The 17,449-nt window shown below is 36.9% G+C and overlaps 1 protein-coding gene across 2 annotated transcripts in view; it reads right to left on the minus strand.

The window, feature by feature from the left end:
• Positions 1-13,541, minus strand: part of LOC149177439 (uncharacterized) — a 64,540-nt gene extending 50,999 nt beyond the window's left edge. For both annotated transcript variants that reach the window (XM_089420140.1, XM_089420139.1), the window contains exon 1: positions 12,641-13,541. The gene's annotated coding sequence lies outside the window, so the exon portion shown is untranslated. The remainder of the gene's footprint in view (positions 1-12,640) is intronic.
• Positions 13,542-17,449: the final 3,908 nt, after the last annotated feature.

Genomic DNA, 17,449 nt, shown 5'->3' on the forward strand with positions numbered 1-17,449 from the left:
CTTACCGATTCATGTGTTTCTAAACATGGATGATCGGCAGAGTTTTTCCCTCCAACCTCACCCCAAAAGCTAGGGTGGATTTTGTCGTCAGGATTTTAAATTAGTCCTAACGTTATTTATCGAGTCTCTGTAAAAGTGATTTGAGAATAATTCTAACTATTTGGTTAGATTGTTTTATTACAAGTCACTTAGTCTACTAGATCATATTTTGTGTCGCAGAAATGGGTAATTATTGAGGGTCTATAACGAATGGGTGTTACCCCTTCATGGATTAGAAATGTAATATTTCATGTAAAAAATATTTTGTGCATAGTCCTTCATAGTTAGACACCATGGCTAAATAGGGCTGGAAAAATTAATAATCCCCACATGAGCCAATTAATTAAAAAAATTGGCTAAAATAAATTAAAATGCTAAAGTCAGAAATTTAATTAATTTAGGTTCTAGGAAAAATTAAATTCTCCAACATTTAAAATTCGTGGGTTTTAAAGTCTTTAATTTTTGGAGGTCCCAGGCCAAGGAAATATTGAAAATTTCAAGATATTTTGAACCCTTGGGCCATAGTAGTTAAGTCAAAGTCAACTTTTTGCGGAAATTAACTCAAAATAATCATTTTTGAGTTAACTAAAAGGAAATTAAACGTGAAATTCGAATTTCCTCAAAAAGTAACTTTACAATAGTGATGATTAAAAGATCATCTGATCTACATCAACGATTGAGATTGTTTTGACGAGGATCAAGCCAACTAACCATTGGAGAATTTTTCTATAAATGAGACGCCTCTCTCCATTATTTGTATCTGATTTCTGAATCGTGTACTTGCTCTAAAGAAAGCTCTTGTAACTTTTTCTAGATAATAAAACGCAAAGACTTTGGGGTTTCAGATCGTGGTGTTCCACTTTCAGATTTATGTGGTAATATTGTTTTTAATATTTTGCCGCTTTTATTTGCATTCGCTGGTTAATAGCCTTTGAGGATTGATCTGTGTACAAGTATCTTACACAGATTTCTGGGTTTTTTGGAATATCATTTTAATTTGATAGAAGTAGCAGGTATTTTTATTTCTTGATAATTTTATGATCATTTTTTAAATCTTTATTAATCTAACAAGTAGATTTAAGTGCACAGAAGTTATCATTCAGAATTTGGGCGTTTGGAGAAGTCCTCAACTGGGCCAATTGACTCTCAATTTACAGAATCTAAAAGAGCCCATTGTCTTTTTAATTTCTTAAGTCATTTTATAGAATATCTTACTTATAGGGTTTTTGTTTGGGCTTGTGTCTCTTTAAAATTTCAAATTTATTTCTAAAATATTGCGCAAAATTTGTTTAAATTTGACTAATAGAGGGCTTTGATCTACAGATCTGCTAGATCTGTAGAATATAATTGTAGATTTGTAAATAGAAATTTTCTAATACATTGGGGTTCTCAGTATTTCATATTTTTGTATATACATGCTTTGGGGTTTTCTGTCTTCTATTTGTGCAGGAAAAAATCTAAAAATTGCAGGCGATTTTGTGGATTTCGAAGAGAGATTTGAGCCCTAAAGGGCATCTCCATTTTGTTTGTTGGTTGAGGAGAAATTGCAAGAAGATCGTGGGAAAATTCTTTTGGGGCCTTGAGGCCCTGCGCTGGCCATCTTCCACCTCCTTATGGCCTCCCATCATTCTCCTTTCAACCTCCCTTTCTTCACCATCCTTCATCACTAAACTTTCTCCATAAATTTCCCTAAAAAGTTTAACAAAATTTAACAAAAAAATTCTGAGTTTGGCATTTGCATTGGAGAATTTTCAGTGACTTGAGCATCCCATCTTCAAGTGTATTCAAGCCCCTAGGGTCTGACTGATGCACATCCTCTAAACCCTTAATAGTGGCATAAAATTTTAGTTATCTGAAATTTAGCAGCAAATTAGTTTGCATCTTTCACTACATTACATTTCAAAAATATAATTTACTTTTAGAAACTTTTGCATGTTATTTTCTGAATAGTATTTCACTGTTTTTCAATAATTTTCCGAGTTTTTAGATCAAATACATCAATAGATCATAAAGAAGTAAACTCAAAAAATTTCTGAATTTAGCAGCAAATTTAATTTACATTTTTATTGTTGTATAATTGCAAAAATAGAAGTTAGCTTCAATAACTTTTGCAAACAAAATTCTGAAAATTGTTTTACTGTTGTTCAGTAGTTTATTTCTGAGTTTTTTAGATCAAATACATCAATAGATCAGAAATAATTAAACTCAAAAATTTTCTGAATTGTAGTTATCAGTTTGTCATTTAAAATTTTTTGCTGTTATACATAGAAATTTCTGAATATTGCATGGTTACAAAACTGCCGATTTAAAATATATTGTTGGTATTAACACTTGTTTTAAGAGCGGATTTCTAGACTGATATTTCATTAATGTGATCTGAATTTAAAACATTTAATTTAATTTCTGAAGTTCATTTGTTTTTACATGTTTATGCAAATAGGACTAATCTAGTTCTAATTATGCATTTAATGATCTTGATTGAGTATTTCATACAAATGAATTTTTTAATTTAAAAGTGCTTTATTCCAGCATTGTACATTTCAGTCCATTGTGCATTTCAGTAATTACTTGTGCAGATTTTACAATTTGCAGTGTTGGTATAAGTACCTGCTTTCACATTAAAATCACCACCTTTCTAAGCCTTAAGTTAAGCAACATTTAAGATATATTTCAGAAATAATTTTAGGCCCTCATTTAACCAAAATTAACCAAGTCCCTGCATTTCACATAGTTTTAAATTTTGCATTTGCATATGAGGCAATCGAGTCTTTTCAGCAGCAATTTCCCATCCTTTACTTGAACCTTATTTTCTTCGCAAGATTGTTGACTCCACAAGGCACTAGTATCACTTTCTTCAAATCATTCTGAATCCTTAAAATCTTGCGCAATCTAAAACAAGTATTGGTTGCTTAGTCGTGTCTCCCAGGTTGGTTGGTTCCCATTTAATCTTTCATTTTTCTTTTTCCATAGGGTCTACCCTCCTTAGTCTGCTATTGCGAGACAACTCAAACGGAGTGAATGGGGATCAATGTGACAGCCCCCGATCTAAGCCGTTGTCGCGGTGCTTAGACATTATGTGCGACAACACTCCCATCTGCAGCATGCTTTATCTTATATATCCATTTTGAAGTGACTATTGATTTGTCATTTGGCCTAGGAATGATTTCCCAAACATCATTCTTCGTGATAGACTGGTATTCTTCCTGCATAGCATTCCTCCATTCTTGATGTTTAGTTGCATCTTCATAGGAGGACAGTTCAACTTCAATGAGCTTCGTCATATATGCAGCATATCTAGAATACCTATTCGGTCTTGTACTTTCTCTAAAGACCCCCTTTGTTGTGTGTCCTTCTGCTTGTTATAGAGTAGTTCTCAACCAAGCAGGCTCTTTTGGTTTTTAGGAACCATTACTTGCTGCTCAGGCTCACTAGGACCTTCAATATCTTCTTGATTTGATGTTGGATCTTGAACATCATTTTCCCTTGAGATATCTTCAAAGATATGTATATGTTCTTCATCAGAATCGACTAGAACATCCTTTGATTTCTTGTAAGCTATATTTTCATCAAAGATGGCATCCCTGCTTACTTCAAGCCGACGATCCTCCTTAATATAGATTTTGTATGTCTTTGATGAAGCACTATACCCAACAAAGATGCCCTTCATACTAGTAGGATCCAACTTCTTCCTTTTGTCCTTTGGTATATGAATATAAATAAGACACCCAAATATTCGAAGATGATCCACATTCGGCTTATTTCCTGTAAATGCTTCTTCCGGAGTCATGTTGTTGAGAATCTTGTGAGGACTTCGATTCTGCAAGTAAACAATTGTCACACATGCTTCTCCCCATAGGAATTGAGGGAGATCTTGATCATGTAGCATGGCCCTGACACATTCTTCAATTGTTTTATTCTTCCTTTCGGCCACACAATTTTGTTCAGGATTATAAGGAACGATGAGCACCCTCTTAATCCCAGCTTCCTTATAAATGGCTATGAGTTCTTTGGAGGTATATTCTCCACTATTGTCAGATCTCAGAATCTTGATATTTCTTTATGTCTGATTCTCCACTTCATTTTTGAATTCCTAAAACTTCTCGAATACTTCGTCTTTGTTCTTGAGGAGGTACAACCAAGCCTTCCTTGAGAAATCATCGATGAAGGTCACATAATATTGATGCCCTCCAAGATATTTTAGTGCCATAGGACCACATACATCAGAGTGTATGAGATCCAAAACTTCCTAAGATCCAGTATCACTTCTTGCAAATGGCTTCTTCACGTTCTTGCCTAGAGCATAACCCTTACAGGTCCTTTCATGTTCTTCCTTCAATTCAGGGATGCCATTGACCATTTGACTTAGAGATGGCAAAATTCGGTAATGAAGGAGTCCATACCTTCTATACCATAGTTCGGAAGGGCTCACATCCAAGTGAACTAGGGCTTGAGATCGAGGTGTAAAAAGTTTATATAATGTTCCCTCACAAATCCTAATCATCCTAGCATCATCAATACTAGAGCACTTACCCCAAACCAAAACCAAAACCTTACCATCGACAAAAGTTATTCTATCACCCTTATCCTCCAAACAAGAAATAGAAAGTAAGTTTTTCTTCAAACCTTACCATCGACAAAAGTTATTCTATCACCCTTATCCTCCAAACAAGAAATAGAAAGTAAGTTTTTCTTCAAACCTTACCATCGACAAAAGTTATTCTATCACCCTTATCCTCCAAACAAGAAATAGAAAGTAAGTTTTTCTTCAAACCTAGAACATATAGGATGTTGTTAAGATGAATACTTCCACCAAATTCGAGCTCCAACAAAGTATATCCAATCCCTTTCACTGGATAGCTCTTCTTTTCTCCAAGATCAATAGGATGAGAGGAGGTTCCTTTTGACAAAGTCTGGAGTTAGTTGCATTCTCCTGTCATATGTCTGCAAGCACCACTGTCGATAACCCATACATTCTCGTCCTTGAAAGTTCCAGACAAAGCAGAAAATAAACTTCCATCCATTGCTTCTAACTTGGAAATGATCTTCAAGATGAAACCCTTGATGGATGTAGTAAGATCTCGAACAAACTTGAAACCCTCTTTATAACCCTTATCGTAGTTCCAACTAGGATGTGATCTTCAATCTCCTTCTTGCACCTTAGCTTTGATACCATGTTGGAAAATCAGGAGACTTGAAGATTATAGATGATTTTCCTTAACTTGATAATTACTTGTGATATTAGTTGGTCTTTTATTACTTCTTTAGTTCTTGTTCATCAAGCAATCCAAAAACAATGAAGATCACAAAGAGACAAAGTACACAAGATATAGGCTCCAAGCCAAAACAAAACCCCTCCAAAGGGAAAACCAAGAAAGAAATGCTTCTCTTCTTATAGAATCTTCTTACAATGAGACTTCCAAGACCCAAAGACCAAAGCCCAAAACCCTCCCAAGCACCAAGTCAGCCCCCAGCAAGATCTTCTTTAAGACAGCTTCCAAACTTCGACCTTCTGCAGCTCCGCTTTTGAATTTTGGCCTTGCAACTACTCCTCAGAATTTCGGCCCTACAATTTCAGCCTCATGCAACTGCAGCTACACAGAAACCCTAACTTCGCAAATGTGGGCACAGAGAGAGAGAGAGAGATTATCCCAAGAGACTTCGATTCTTCCTTCTTTTCCTCGTCGTTCGCTATTGCAGATCGAACTAATCATGGGCGAGTGTCTCAAATGAGGTTGAGCTCCTTGTATTTATAGCCTTCTTGAGGGGTCGAACAACCCTCCCTTAGGTCGGCTTGTCTTTAACTGGGGCCGACTTGGTCTTGGAGAAATAAATGGCTTTTTCTTGACAAAATAAATATATTTCTTTAATACAATGAGTCCAAATGGGACCATAAAACATGACATAATTTCTTCTTTGTCCTAAAAAGACCTATAAGCACGAAGAACATGCTTTTGACCTAAACTTGAGCATGAAGCTTTACATAAAATAAAATTTTTCTTTTCTTTCTTTTTCTTTCTTTATACAAAATATACAATGTCATGATTATACAAAGGTCATTATGAAGACCAAACCTAGTTACAATTTCCAACTGGACTCCCTCTGAGTTCTTGTCTCCTCAACCATCACTTCTCTACTCTCAGCTATGTCTGCCTTGTTGCTCAAGGTTGCACCTGTCTCTACCTGGAACTTGTAGAGATTCTTCACCCTCAAACCTATCTGCTTCATACATCCAAAAGCCAAGAGTTGGAGGTAAGCCTTACCTCTGCTGAAGATGATACCATATCCCTTATCCTCAAGGGTAGCTACCGATACAAAGATTCTGCCTCAATCCTGGAACATAGAGAACATCTCTGAGATGAAGAGGATAACCTGACTCCTTTTGAAAACTAACAATACCAACTACTCTAGCTCCACATTGACCATCATCTCCTAGCTCAATCTGAAACCGCATGTCCTTCTCCTTCAGGAAGCTGAAACTCTTCTTGTTCCCGGTCATGTGGAAAGATGCTCCTTTGAATAAATATACCATATACTGTTGTCTGTTGAGCTTGCCATGCAAGCAATCAATAAGAAATCTTTCTCAAACTAAGCAGAAAATGCATCTACCTTCGTTGATGTAGCTACATGATCCTTACTGGACTCCTCCTTCCGATTAGGACACTTAGTAGCATAATGTCCAAACTCATGGCAGTGGAAGCACTTGATCTTGCTTAGATCCTTCTTCTTGCCCTATTGACTGGACTCGAACTCTCCTTGGCCCTTCTTGCCCTTGCCCTTGCCTACCAAGGCAAGGTTGTAAGCAAGGTTCTCCTCATCCACTGTCGTAACTGATCTACCATCTCTAGTCCCTCTCCTCCTGAATACAATCAATCCATAACTTTTCCCAACTGGGCATCCTGGAAACCATACCAAGACTTGTGCAGTCCCACTAAGGTCAAACTCACACGATCATGATCAGATACAATCATGCCCACAACACCTAATTCATCTCGTAACTGATTGAACCTTGACAAATATGTGACGATGGGCTCATCCTTGCTCATCAAGATACTCCTCAGCTTCTCCTTAAGAGCAAGCTTCATGGTATCACCAGTACTCTGATATAGTTCTAAAATAGTTGTAAACATCTCAAAAGTTGTCTTCTTCTCATGGATATGAGGAACTATATGATCTCTGACCCCTTCTAGAATAATCCTCCTTGCCTTGATATCATTCTTAGTATGTTGGGTCAACTGCTGGGGATCTTGTGGTGGTGGTAAAGCCTGCTCACAAATTCTCACACCCCATTATCCTCCAAAACTATCATGATCAGATACAATCACGCCAACAACACCCAATTCATCTCGTAACTGAGTGAACCTTGACAAATATATGACGATGGGCTCATCCTTGCTCATCAAGATACTCCTCAACTTCTCCTTAAGAGCAAGCTTCCCGGTATCACCGGTACTCTAATATAGTTCTAAAATAGTTTTGAACATCTCAAAGTTGTCTTCTTCTCATGGATATGAGGAACTATATGATCTCTAACCCCTTCTAGAATAATCCTCCTTGCCTTGATATCATTTTAGTATGTTGGGTCAACTATTGGGGATCTTGTGGTGGTGGTATAGCCTACTTCACAAATTCTCACAACCCATTATCCTCCAAAACTATCATGATCCTCCCTTTCCATGGAACGAAGTTCAATGCTCCCTCTAAATAGTGATTTGCTCTCAATCCTTGGTATGCCATCGTGCTTCCCCAGAGAGCCCTCCAAAACTTGCCCACTAATAACCTTGTAGTCCTTCACAAGGAGTTGTACTTAGGGCTCAAATAAGGTAACTTTTGACAGCCCTCCAACCTGCACTCAAGCTACCCACCAAATCTATCCAATCTGGACACAACCACTTAGCAATTACATCAACATGAAAGACACATACATACCTCAAAAAGATGACTTCTTTTTGCCTTCTCCTTCTCAGCCCTGTGCATAAACTCCTGTGAATTTAGGCCCTGGTTAGGGCTTGATGACAGTCCACATCAACCCTCCAATTTTGGCCCAAAAACTCCTCAGAAAATTGTGTTATACCTTCTCCACTAGGCCTTCCTTTCTGTGCTATCACTCGGCCACCTTTATACTATTGTTCCAGCACTTTGAGACCTTAGACCAGCCTCAACCTAGGGCTCGGCCCTACCTGTAATATCACAGAGATACTCAACCTGTTGTACAGAGAAATAGCAACCAAAAACTATGCACCAAAACAACCCATATATGCTCCTCTTCAAGGTTGCGGCTACCACAGGTGCTTCTCCAATGATGAATTGCTCTTGTGATGAATGAATCACCTTGTGTTGGTCTTTATTTTGTTCCCTGCTCTGATACCATGTAGAATTTCCTTGAAATTCTCCAACTGCTCTAATGACAATCTGAAAACTAGTTTTTTTTCATTGAGACACAAAATTTCTCTACTTGTTTGCAATGGAATAGAACAAAATTAAACACGGTCACACAATAGCCAAAAACACAAACAAAAAAAATCTAGGGAACCCAACTGGGAAAACCCTTTGCTAGTTGTAGAAATTTTATTGACAAAGTTGAGCAAATAGAATTAATTACAAGGCAAATTGTTTCACTTAGAGAACAAGGTTGTTCTCTTTGTTAACACTTAGCTGAAACTTGCTTGCAACAACCTTGTCCTTAGCTCCTAAATCCTTGCGTTGGCCCTGGAAATTCCTCCTATTTCCTAGCACATACCAGCAAGAATTTTCTTTGCCAAACACTACATATAGGCCTCTCCTTCATGCTCTTCCTAGCTTTGCTAGCTCACACACAAAACTCATGCTCTCTATTGGCTTGTCTCACCAACTCGTGCTCACAAAACAATGAGTTAATTTTGTGCCTTCGTCCTCCTTATAGGTTTTTCGAATAAGCTAAATTTGGCAAGTTTTATTTTTGGAAGTCGAACTAGTGATTGATGAGTTAACTGAGTCAAACTGATTGTTGTAACTCGTCTAGTCTCAATTTAGAACTGAGACTTTTCGCATTCAATTTCCAAAACTAACTCGCACTAAGAGACAACAAACTGAGCCTCCCACTAAACGCATGAGTTAAACTGCTTCATGCAATCATCCTAATTTTTAGGAACTCGTCCTAACTTTTAGGACCTTATGCATGCTAAGGACTACTTGTGCTCTCTTTGACTAAGGCACAAGCCAAAGAAGACTTTCACTCGCTAATTTTCAACAATACAAACAAATGTTTTTGAATGCAATAACTCCATGACATGGAGAGTTGAAATTATGTGGTAGAATTGGATTGCAAAAGCAGTTATGGTCTATATGAGTAGTCCAAACTCTCAAATCAGTGAAACATAAGAATAAACTCTACGTACAAGGTTTTCCACTAAAGATATATCCCACGTGGCTAACATACATACATAATTTACATAAACACAACCTAACTTATGCGCATGTCGCAAATGAATACCAATGCATTGATTGTAATGAACCCGGTTACGGTTTCAGATTCCAATGCTCGCCCTATAACTTCAACCTCCACAAACCCTCAACGTCTCCTACACCCAACGCTACAATAGAAACCAAAGCGACAAGAATAAACACAAACAACAATACTCCCCTCACTTTCTTTCTAAGCTCTCTACAGAATTGAACATGAATAAATATGATAATCCATGGACATTGATGGGCGTGAGGCTAACCAATTAACAGAAACAGTGATTGGGCCAAGCCTCATGTTCACACAATATAGTATAAAGCATGTACGTCTTACTATAATTTAAGTGAAGAAGAAGGTCACCAAGGTTGTGTTGGGTATGTGTTATAGTCTTTCCACAACTAGTTCCACGTGTTGTGCGTTGCACCAGGCATAGCGGGGATGTCACAGGGGGGTGTTAGCCCCCCTACAGGGTCCAGGGCAGCGCCTCAAGGAAAAAAATTATGCGGACCCAATAATAGTTGGGCGGATCCAAGGATGGGGGGCAGACCCAAAGATGGTGGGCGGACCTACCCATGGTTTTGTGCATGGGTTTTGCACATGGTTTTGGGCATGAGGGTTTTCTGCCCATGGTATTTTGTAGATTCGGTCAAGGGAACTACGGTTAGGTTCTAATCCAGAATTAATGGATGGCTTCAGCATGTATATATATGTATTGTAACATTGAAAGGAATAAAGAAAAATCAATCTGGTAGTCCTGGTTTTGGAATCCAGAGGAAAATCTCTGTGTATATTTGTTTTATGTTCTCACCATTGTATATTTTAGGTTTTAAGAATTCGTTTGTAGGTAATTTTTGTACAGGGTTAAAACCTACAGGCTGTCAATCTTTGCTTATTTATTTGTCTTATTGTTGAAAGGAGCGGTAGGGATAAAGGGCAAATCCACTACATGTAGTGCAAAGAGTCTAGTAGCTGCAAGGGATAGAGAGGCTGCAGACATCAATAAAATGGGCATAAAGTAGATGAATAGCACAGTTAAGCAAGGGAGAAGTTAAAGCCAGGCAAAGAAAAACGAGCGCTGATCAGAGATCATTTTGGACAATCAGATACAATGCCACGAATATCCAAATCAAGCACAATTTCCCAGTGTTCCATGGGGACGCATCCCCTAGGGTCGGGTGCACGCACCCCTCGCACCCAGGACAGGGAGTCTCTTGGGGGTGCGTTTCCCCACGCACCCTTTTTGGGGAGTCTCGGGGAGACGCAAGGGGGTGTGTTTCCCCAGTGTGGGAGTCTAGACTCCCCAAAAAGGGTGCGTTTGGGAGTCCCCCTTCAGTGTGGGAGTCTAGACTCCCCAAAAAGGGTGCGTCTGGGCATCCCCCTTCAAAAAGGGTGCTTCTGGGCATCCCCCTTTAAATTTGTCTAATAAGACCCAAATTAAAAATTAAAAATTAAAAAATCAAAATCAAAACAATTAAAAAAATTTAAAATTAAAACTAAATAGAACAAAAAAACATTAAATAACTAAAAGTCTAAAACCTAGGTTCAAACTTTGAGTTATATAAATTTAGTGTTCAAACTTTGAAAATATACTAGTATGTTTTTCTTTCAATTTAGATTCTAGAATGATGAATGCTGAATTTAATTTTTAAATCAATGTAGATTGTAGAATGATGAATCATTGAATGATGAATGATATGGATCAATGTATTTGAATGTTTCATTATTGATTTTTATGTTTTTTTTAATCGAATCTCATGGTATGTATGAATTATTCAATAATGAGACTTGAGTATGTCATATGAATGATGTATGTATCAAAATGAATGATGAGGATGGAACAATGATGCAATTGTCTATTTAATATTTTTATGCTTTCATTATTGAACAGTGAACAATGAATATGAACTTGAATTATATATATATATAGATATATATATATATATATATATATATATATATATATACCTTGACGTCTCCCCGCACCCCTGAAATTTCCCTAAAATTTGAGGGTACTCCCACACGTCCCCCCTATGTCTCCCCGCACCAGAGTCTTGGTGGAACATTGCAATTTCCCATGAAGATCGCACATGTCAAAGAAGGCCACACAAAACTTTGGCTCACAAACTTGTGGATTTCTCAAAAAAACCTCGCTTTGATACCACTGTGAGACTCACAAAAGTGGAAGACAGATCCACAGATTTTGATAAGCCAGAGATGCATTATTCATTCATATGATAATGAATAAATACATCAATTTCTGACCCTTGGTTTCATCTTCCAAGAGGTCTTTTAGACTCCTCGTGACTCTTCAGGTTCACTTGTGGCTTTTTGCCTTCTTCTCAAGTGAATAATCCAAATTCTAAGGATTACGTTTCCATCATATATAACACCTAATATATTTGTTATTTTTATAATTTCATCTTAAAAAACATTTCAAAGTTTTAATGGTATCTAAACAATACTCTTATTCAAGTGTCATCTTGAGGTATTAAATGTCATTCTCAGTTTCTGGATGTCCATACCAGATGCAAAAGTTGCACCAGCACTTGTAAGAAGGGATATCAATGGCAACATTTGTCTGAACCGGCACTTGTAAGAAGGCATAACAGCGGCAGCATTTGTCTACATGAATACGCAAGATTCGAACCCTAAAATACGACAAGCAACTCTAACTATGTTACATATTTCATGCTCAACGATAACGGACAAATCAACTGTAAGTTAAGCATGCTATGATTAAGATTACAAATTCCATATACCATTCGGTGTCAAGGTTCTATCTAATGTAAAATTCTATCTGCTTTAAGAAAATGCAAACATAGTCTACAACGTATGTTTCTGCTAACAAGTGACTTCATACACCTAATATTTCACTTGGATACAAGGATACACTCTACTCCAAATCACTAGACACCTAAAATTAAAACATGACCTGTTGAACAAAACAATCATTAAAACATTTTACTGATTTATAAACTATTTTCAGAGCAATATTGAGTTTCTATGAACACTCATTTTCTATATCCATACTTTCAAATTTCTGAATATATGTATGTAAATATAAAACAGGATGATTTTTTTCTGCTAGGCATCCATTACAACTATATCCACAGCATGGTAACAGATAAATAGCATCAGATACTTAAGTTACAAGAGGCACACCTCTTCGTGTCTCGCAGAAATCGTTATGAGCCAACGCCCTCATCACAGGGGACAGATTTCAACAAGGCACCGCCACAGCACTCTGAGGAATGCTGCCAACATCAATGCACTACAGCACTTTGAAGAATGATGTCTACATCCCTGCACTACAACTCGTTGGGTCTTGGTTCAGTCCCTGCACTACAACTCGTTAGCTCTTGGTTCAGTCCCTGCCCACTCTGAAGCACTTTGAAAAATGCTGTCAACATCAATGCACTCGTTATCTCTTGGTTCACTCTCTGTCCTGAAGGCAGGGACTTGCTGCTTTGCAGCTTCTCCTGTCTAACATGCAAAGTATGCCTTTAACACTACCAATCAGTCGAGTCCTCTGATGACCTACCAGGAAGGGATATGCAGCTTGAAGAGCGTGCCCAGTAAACAGACTTCAACATGGAGTAAATAAGATATAGCAATTATGAAGGGTGAATATTTGTATTATATTTATGTTTTCATGTTCTCTCCCTTGAATTCCATTTCATATATATGTTCTCATAATTAATATGCAGACTAGTATGACCTTCAAACAGTACCAATCCCAATATGAAGCTTCAGTTCACTTCGGAATTATGGGTTTTATAATTGCTTCACCGTGCTCTTTGCTCTTGCTCTGCTTGGATTATGACAACAAGCTCTTGTGTCATCTGTCAAACGCTACTTCTACAAGCCAGGAAGAGTTTATACCGAAGCACGCATTTAGTATTCCATTGGAGAGTGCATCCGAGAGCCAGTCGCTTACCGGATGCCTCAATATTTTCGCTAATATTCTCATTACCAAGGTCTGTCACTAGATCTTTACTGCACCTCTTGAATATGAATACAAACTCTTCATGCATTCTTTCACAGAATATCTGAATTTTTTTACCAAACGGTTCATTTCCAAGCCCTTGACTAAATCTTTACTGAAATCCCTATGATTTAGAGGTTTTGCATCGTCCCTTTTCCGTATTCCGTGAAATCTTCCGTAATTAGTTGCACTTGCCTTCTTGTGACTTGAGGCAAAGGTCCTGGACCGTTTGCTAAATATCGCCACCCTTTTTCTCTAATAACCTCACTCTGCAGCCTGAGGCCCTTAGCTTTACTGAAAACCTTCACAGGAGTACATGTTGCTGGCATTGACCTTCTGCCTAGATGAATTGGTTCCTGTTCAATGGTTGAAAGGGACTCTTCTCTTCTGCTTTATAATCTCAGAAATAAAAACCTATTGATAGCCCTGCCGATGCTGCTTGCTTCTTGTTTCTGGAACACAGGGTTCACGCTCGTGCGCACCTCCTCCGTACCTGGGAAATGACACTGTAAGTTCTTGTTTCTGGAACACAGGGTTCACGCTCGTGCGCATCTCCTCCGTACCTGGGAAATGACACTAGTTCTCTCAGTGTTGTTTCAGTTTCTTTCTTGGTGTATATCATTCCAGTCTTTTGTAATTAATGGAAATCTGCTTTTATTATCATTCAACATAATTTATTGTGGTAAGATGCTGGGTTCCGGTGATTACTGCTAAACAGAATCGTCTGGTCATTTGCAGGGATTGAATGGGAAACACATGGGAGAGTCGCGCTGAGTAGAGAATATGATGCGAAAGAGAAACCCATTCTCAAACGAAAGACAAGCCCACTCTGCCCTATAGCTACTATCCAAGTGTACGGTCGAGCTAATAGTAGCCCACCCTTACAAGAATGCTGGGATGTCATCCCTTCCAAGTTGGGAATATCCATTAACCAATGGTTACCACAGATCCATCTACTGCAGAGCCACCCTTCCACAAGCAAATCAAAGCGGGGAAGTAGCCATTAAAAGAATGCAAGCTTTGAGGCTACCCTAACTCCGATCTCTGCTAGAACTAACTAATGGCCTGACTTTCCAAACAATCCTACCTAATTTGGCGCCCTTGGTTACTCCGCCCAGCGCTCTATCTGACCTTGCACTACCCCTCCGTCCCCATCTGTCTCTCTCTCCCGTCTGAATGAATGATATTTAATGACTTCCACTACGACGCGGTCTAAGATCCACGCATTATCAACTTAATATATCTATATTCAGATTTATTTTTTTCCATGTTATTAATTTAATGGATATTTTGATTTTTTTTCATGTTGATTCTGCTTATAAGAAATTTGCTATTTTGTGAAGTCTCGTCTCTTCAAAAACTCATTTAGATTATTCACTTTTAGGTTGTTTTCAAATTGATGATGAATAATCTTATACGTTGTACATTCTTTGATAAAATGTCATTATGTTTATATCACTCTTTGTTTTTCCCAATCTTCTTTGATGACCGCTCATCTACAAGTGTCACATCTTAGATGATGGAAGTTAGTCGTAAGTTGTACAATTAAAATTTTAGTTGATCCTTTGATTGAGGAACTCAAATACTCTTTATCATCATGTTTCCACGTCGGTTAAATTTTTTGACATAATATGTTTTGTTTTTGCTTACCTGTTATGTCCACATGGCAGTCTTGAATTTTTCTAACACTCACTTTTTTATTTCCTCCTTAGTGTGAGGAAATTCATGAAAATTTATGTCCCATTTCCCCAGCCACTTTCTATTTTTCTCCATCCATGTCTTTTTCCAACAATTTAGCTCTTCTTCAACAACCAATTTGGGCCATCAGTGCTTATCCATATTTTCAAACATTTTTTAAGTAACTTAGCAAATGAATGATCGTAGAAGCCTTAATTGGAAACACACCAACCTCATATCCATATTTTCAAACATTTTTTAGGTAACTTAGCAAATGAATGATCGTAGAAGCCTTAATTGGAAACACACCAACCTCAGCTAAAAGGATATCATATTGGACCATTGATTTGACTTCGAGGCTATTTGTGATTAGATGCTTTTGAATTCTTTCTATTTATCGTCATTTGTTGCTTGACATGTTGCTCCCCCATATTTCGCAACCATAGAAGATAATTGGTACCACTAATAAACCAAAGAGGTTTTTCTTAGTCTTCCAATCCCATAGTTCTACTTGTCTACACTCGTTCCAAAGAAGGTATGAATTTTTTCACCCTCCTTGGATTCTCTTTGATCTACATGTCTCTGAGCTAAGCCTATAGTGGAAATCAATTCCTAGATACTTGTACTCACCTACAACCTCCAACGGGTTGCCCTCAAAGAGAAAAGTAAACTATTTTCTTTATTTTCAAAGAAAAAATCACGACTTTAGTTTTGCTCGTATTTACTTGCATTCTCGCATCTTGACAAAAGAGTTTCAAATCTTTCAAGTGTTCTCTAAGTAATCGTGTTGGCCAGTGATTGATCCTAAGCCAATGCCACTAGTGAGCTAATGATGTGTCTCCTAACTTGCGAGGGTAACATGCATCACGTATCGATATGCTATTTGTTCCAATTCCATTCCTTTGGTTGTCATTGCATTTGCTTCTCTCATGGACGCGTTTAACAAGTTCCACACCCTCTGTCAACCCAAACAAAGAGCAATGTTGCCCTCTCAAAAAGCAAAGAAATGGTAGAGAAACGTGTATCCGATCAGTGATTACCTATGCTGTGCACCTCAAACATATTTAAAAACAAAACTTTTCCATATATATATATATATATATATATATATATATATATATAATTTTCTTTAATAATTTTTAAATTTAACTTACAAAAAAAATTCCAATAATCCTACAAAACTACTATTAGCACAATTAATCCATGATAAGCATCAAAACACTTATTTCATAGAACATGTCACGGTGCTAAAAATACATAAAAATTAACTAAATTATTGAACCGAAAGACTCATTCTACAACCCAATACGAAGGCAACATGTAAGTATGTTTGTGCTCAACTTGGAGTTGACACGTCCCTCTTAAAATGAAAATAAAATATTCTCTAAATAGAAAAGAAATGTGAGTTATAATAAAAAAGAAAAAAGAATAGTATATAGATATTTAATTAGTTGTGCATATGACCTAATATAATTTCATATAAAGTAATTACAAGTAAAATAAACAAGCGAGTAAGGTTTACTATTTTAATAGGTGATTTAAATAAACTATTTGGAGATCTATGCTGACTAATTTATGCCCATAACAAACTTCATATATATCTATATATAAAAGAAAAAGAATTAAAATAAAATATTTTAATGTTGTATATGATAAAATATACAATGTGAGTTATGAATAAAATATTTTAATAGGAATTATTATTGGCATATACTTAAAAATATATTAATAATAACAAATTATTTTAATGTGTGCCCATAAAATGCTCAATGCACATATAAGTTTTTATGGTTAAAACATTTGAAGTGGTTTTATAGTTTAATCATTTTTAAAGTATATGATTTTATGTTTTAATCCAACAAAGATTTTTTGGAGTTACAAATTTAAGTTATGTAATCTTTGTAGCAATAAAATATACAATTTAAACAATGAAAAATTATAGATTATTTTTTGCACTCTAAAATAAGTTTGCACTTGAATAATTTGATCCCTCTATGCTCATGTTAGATTTGTGCTTAAGATGGATCTATGCTAGAATAGAAGCCAAAGGGCCAAATCAAATTATAGTTAGATATAATCCAACAAATTTAAGAAAATATGGGTTGTTTTTTAAAACTCTCATGCGATATTCTACATTAGCAAAAAATAATGGTGAAAACATCTTTTGCTCCCCACTCTAAGCAAAAAATATGGTGAAAACACCCTTTGCTCCCAACTCTAATTTGATTTGGCCTTGTTGACCACTACGTGTCAATGACCCATAGTAGTACACCCCTTTTTTTTGCAAAATGGATAGTGCCTGAACGATG

The sequence above is a fragment of the Pinus tabuliformis genome, chromosome 4_1, assembly GCF_031772625.1.
Source record: "Pinus tabuliformis cultivar Carrire ecotype Pingquan chromosome 4_1, CPIR1, whole genome shotgun sequence".
In the NCBI taxonomy this organism is placed as follows: Eukaryota; Viridiplantae; Streptophyta; class Pinopsida; order Pinales; family Pinaceae; genus Pinus; species Pinus tabuliformis.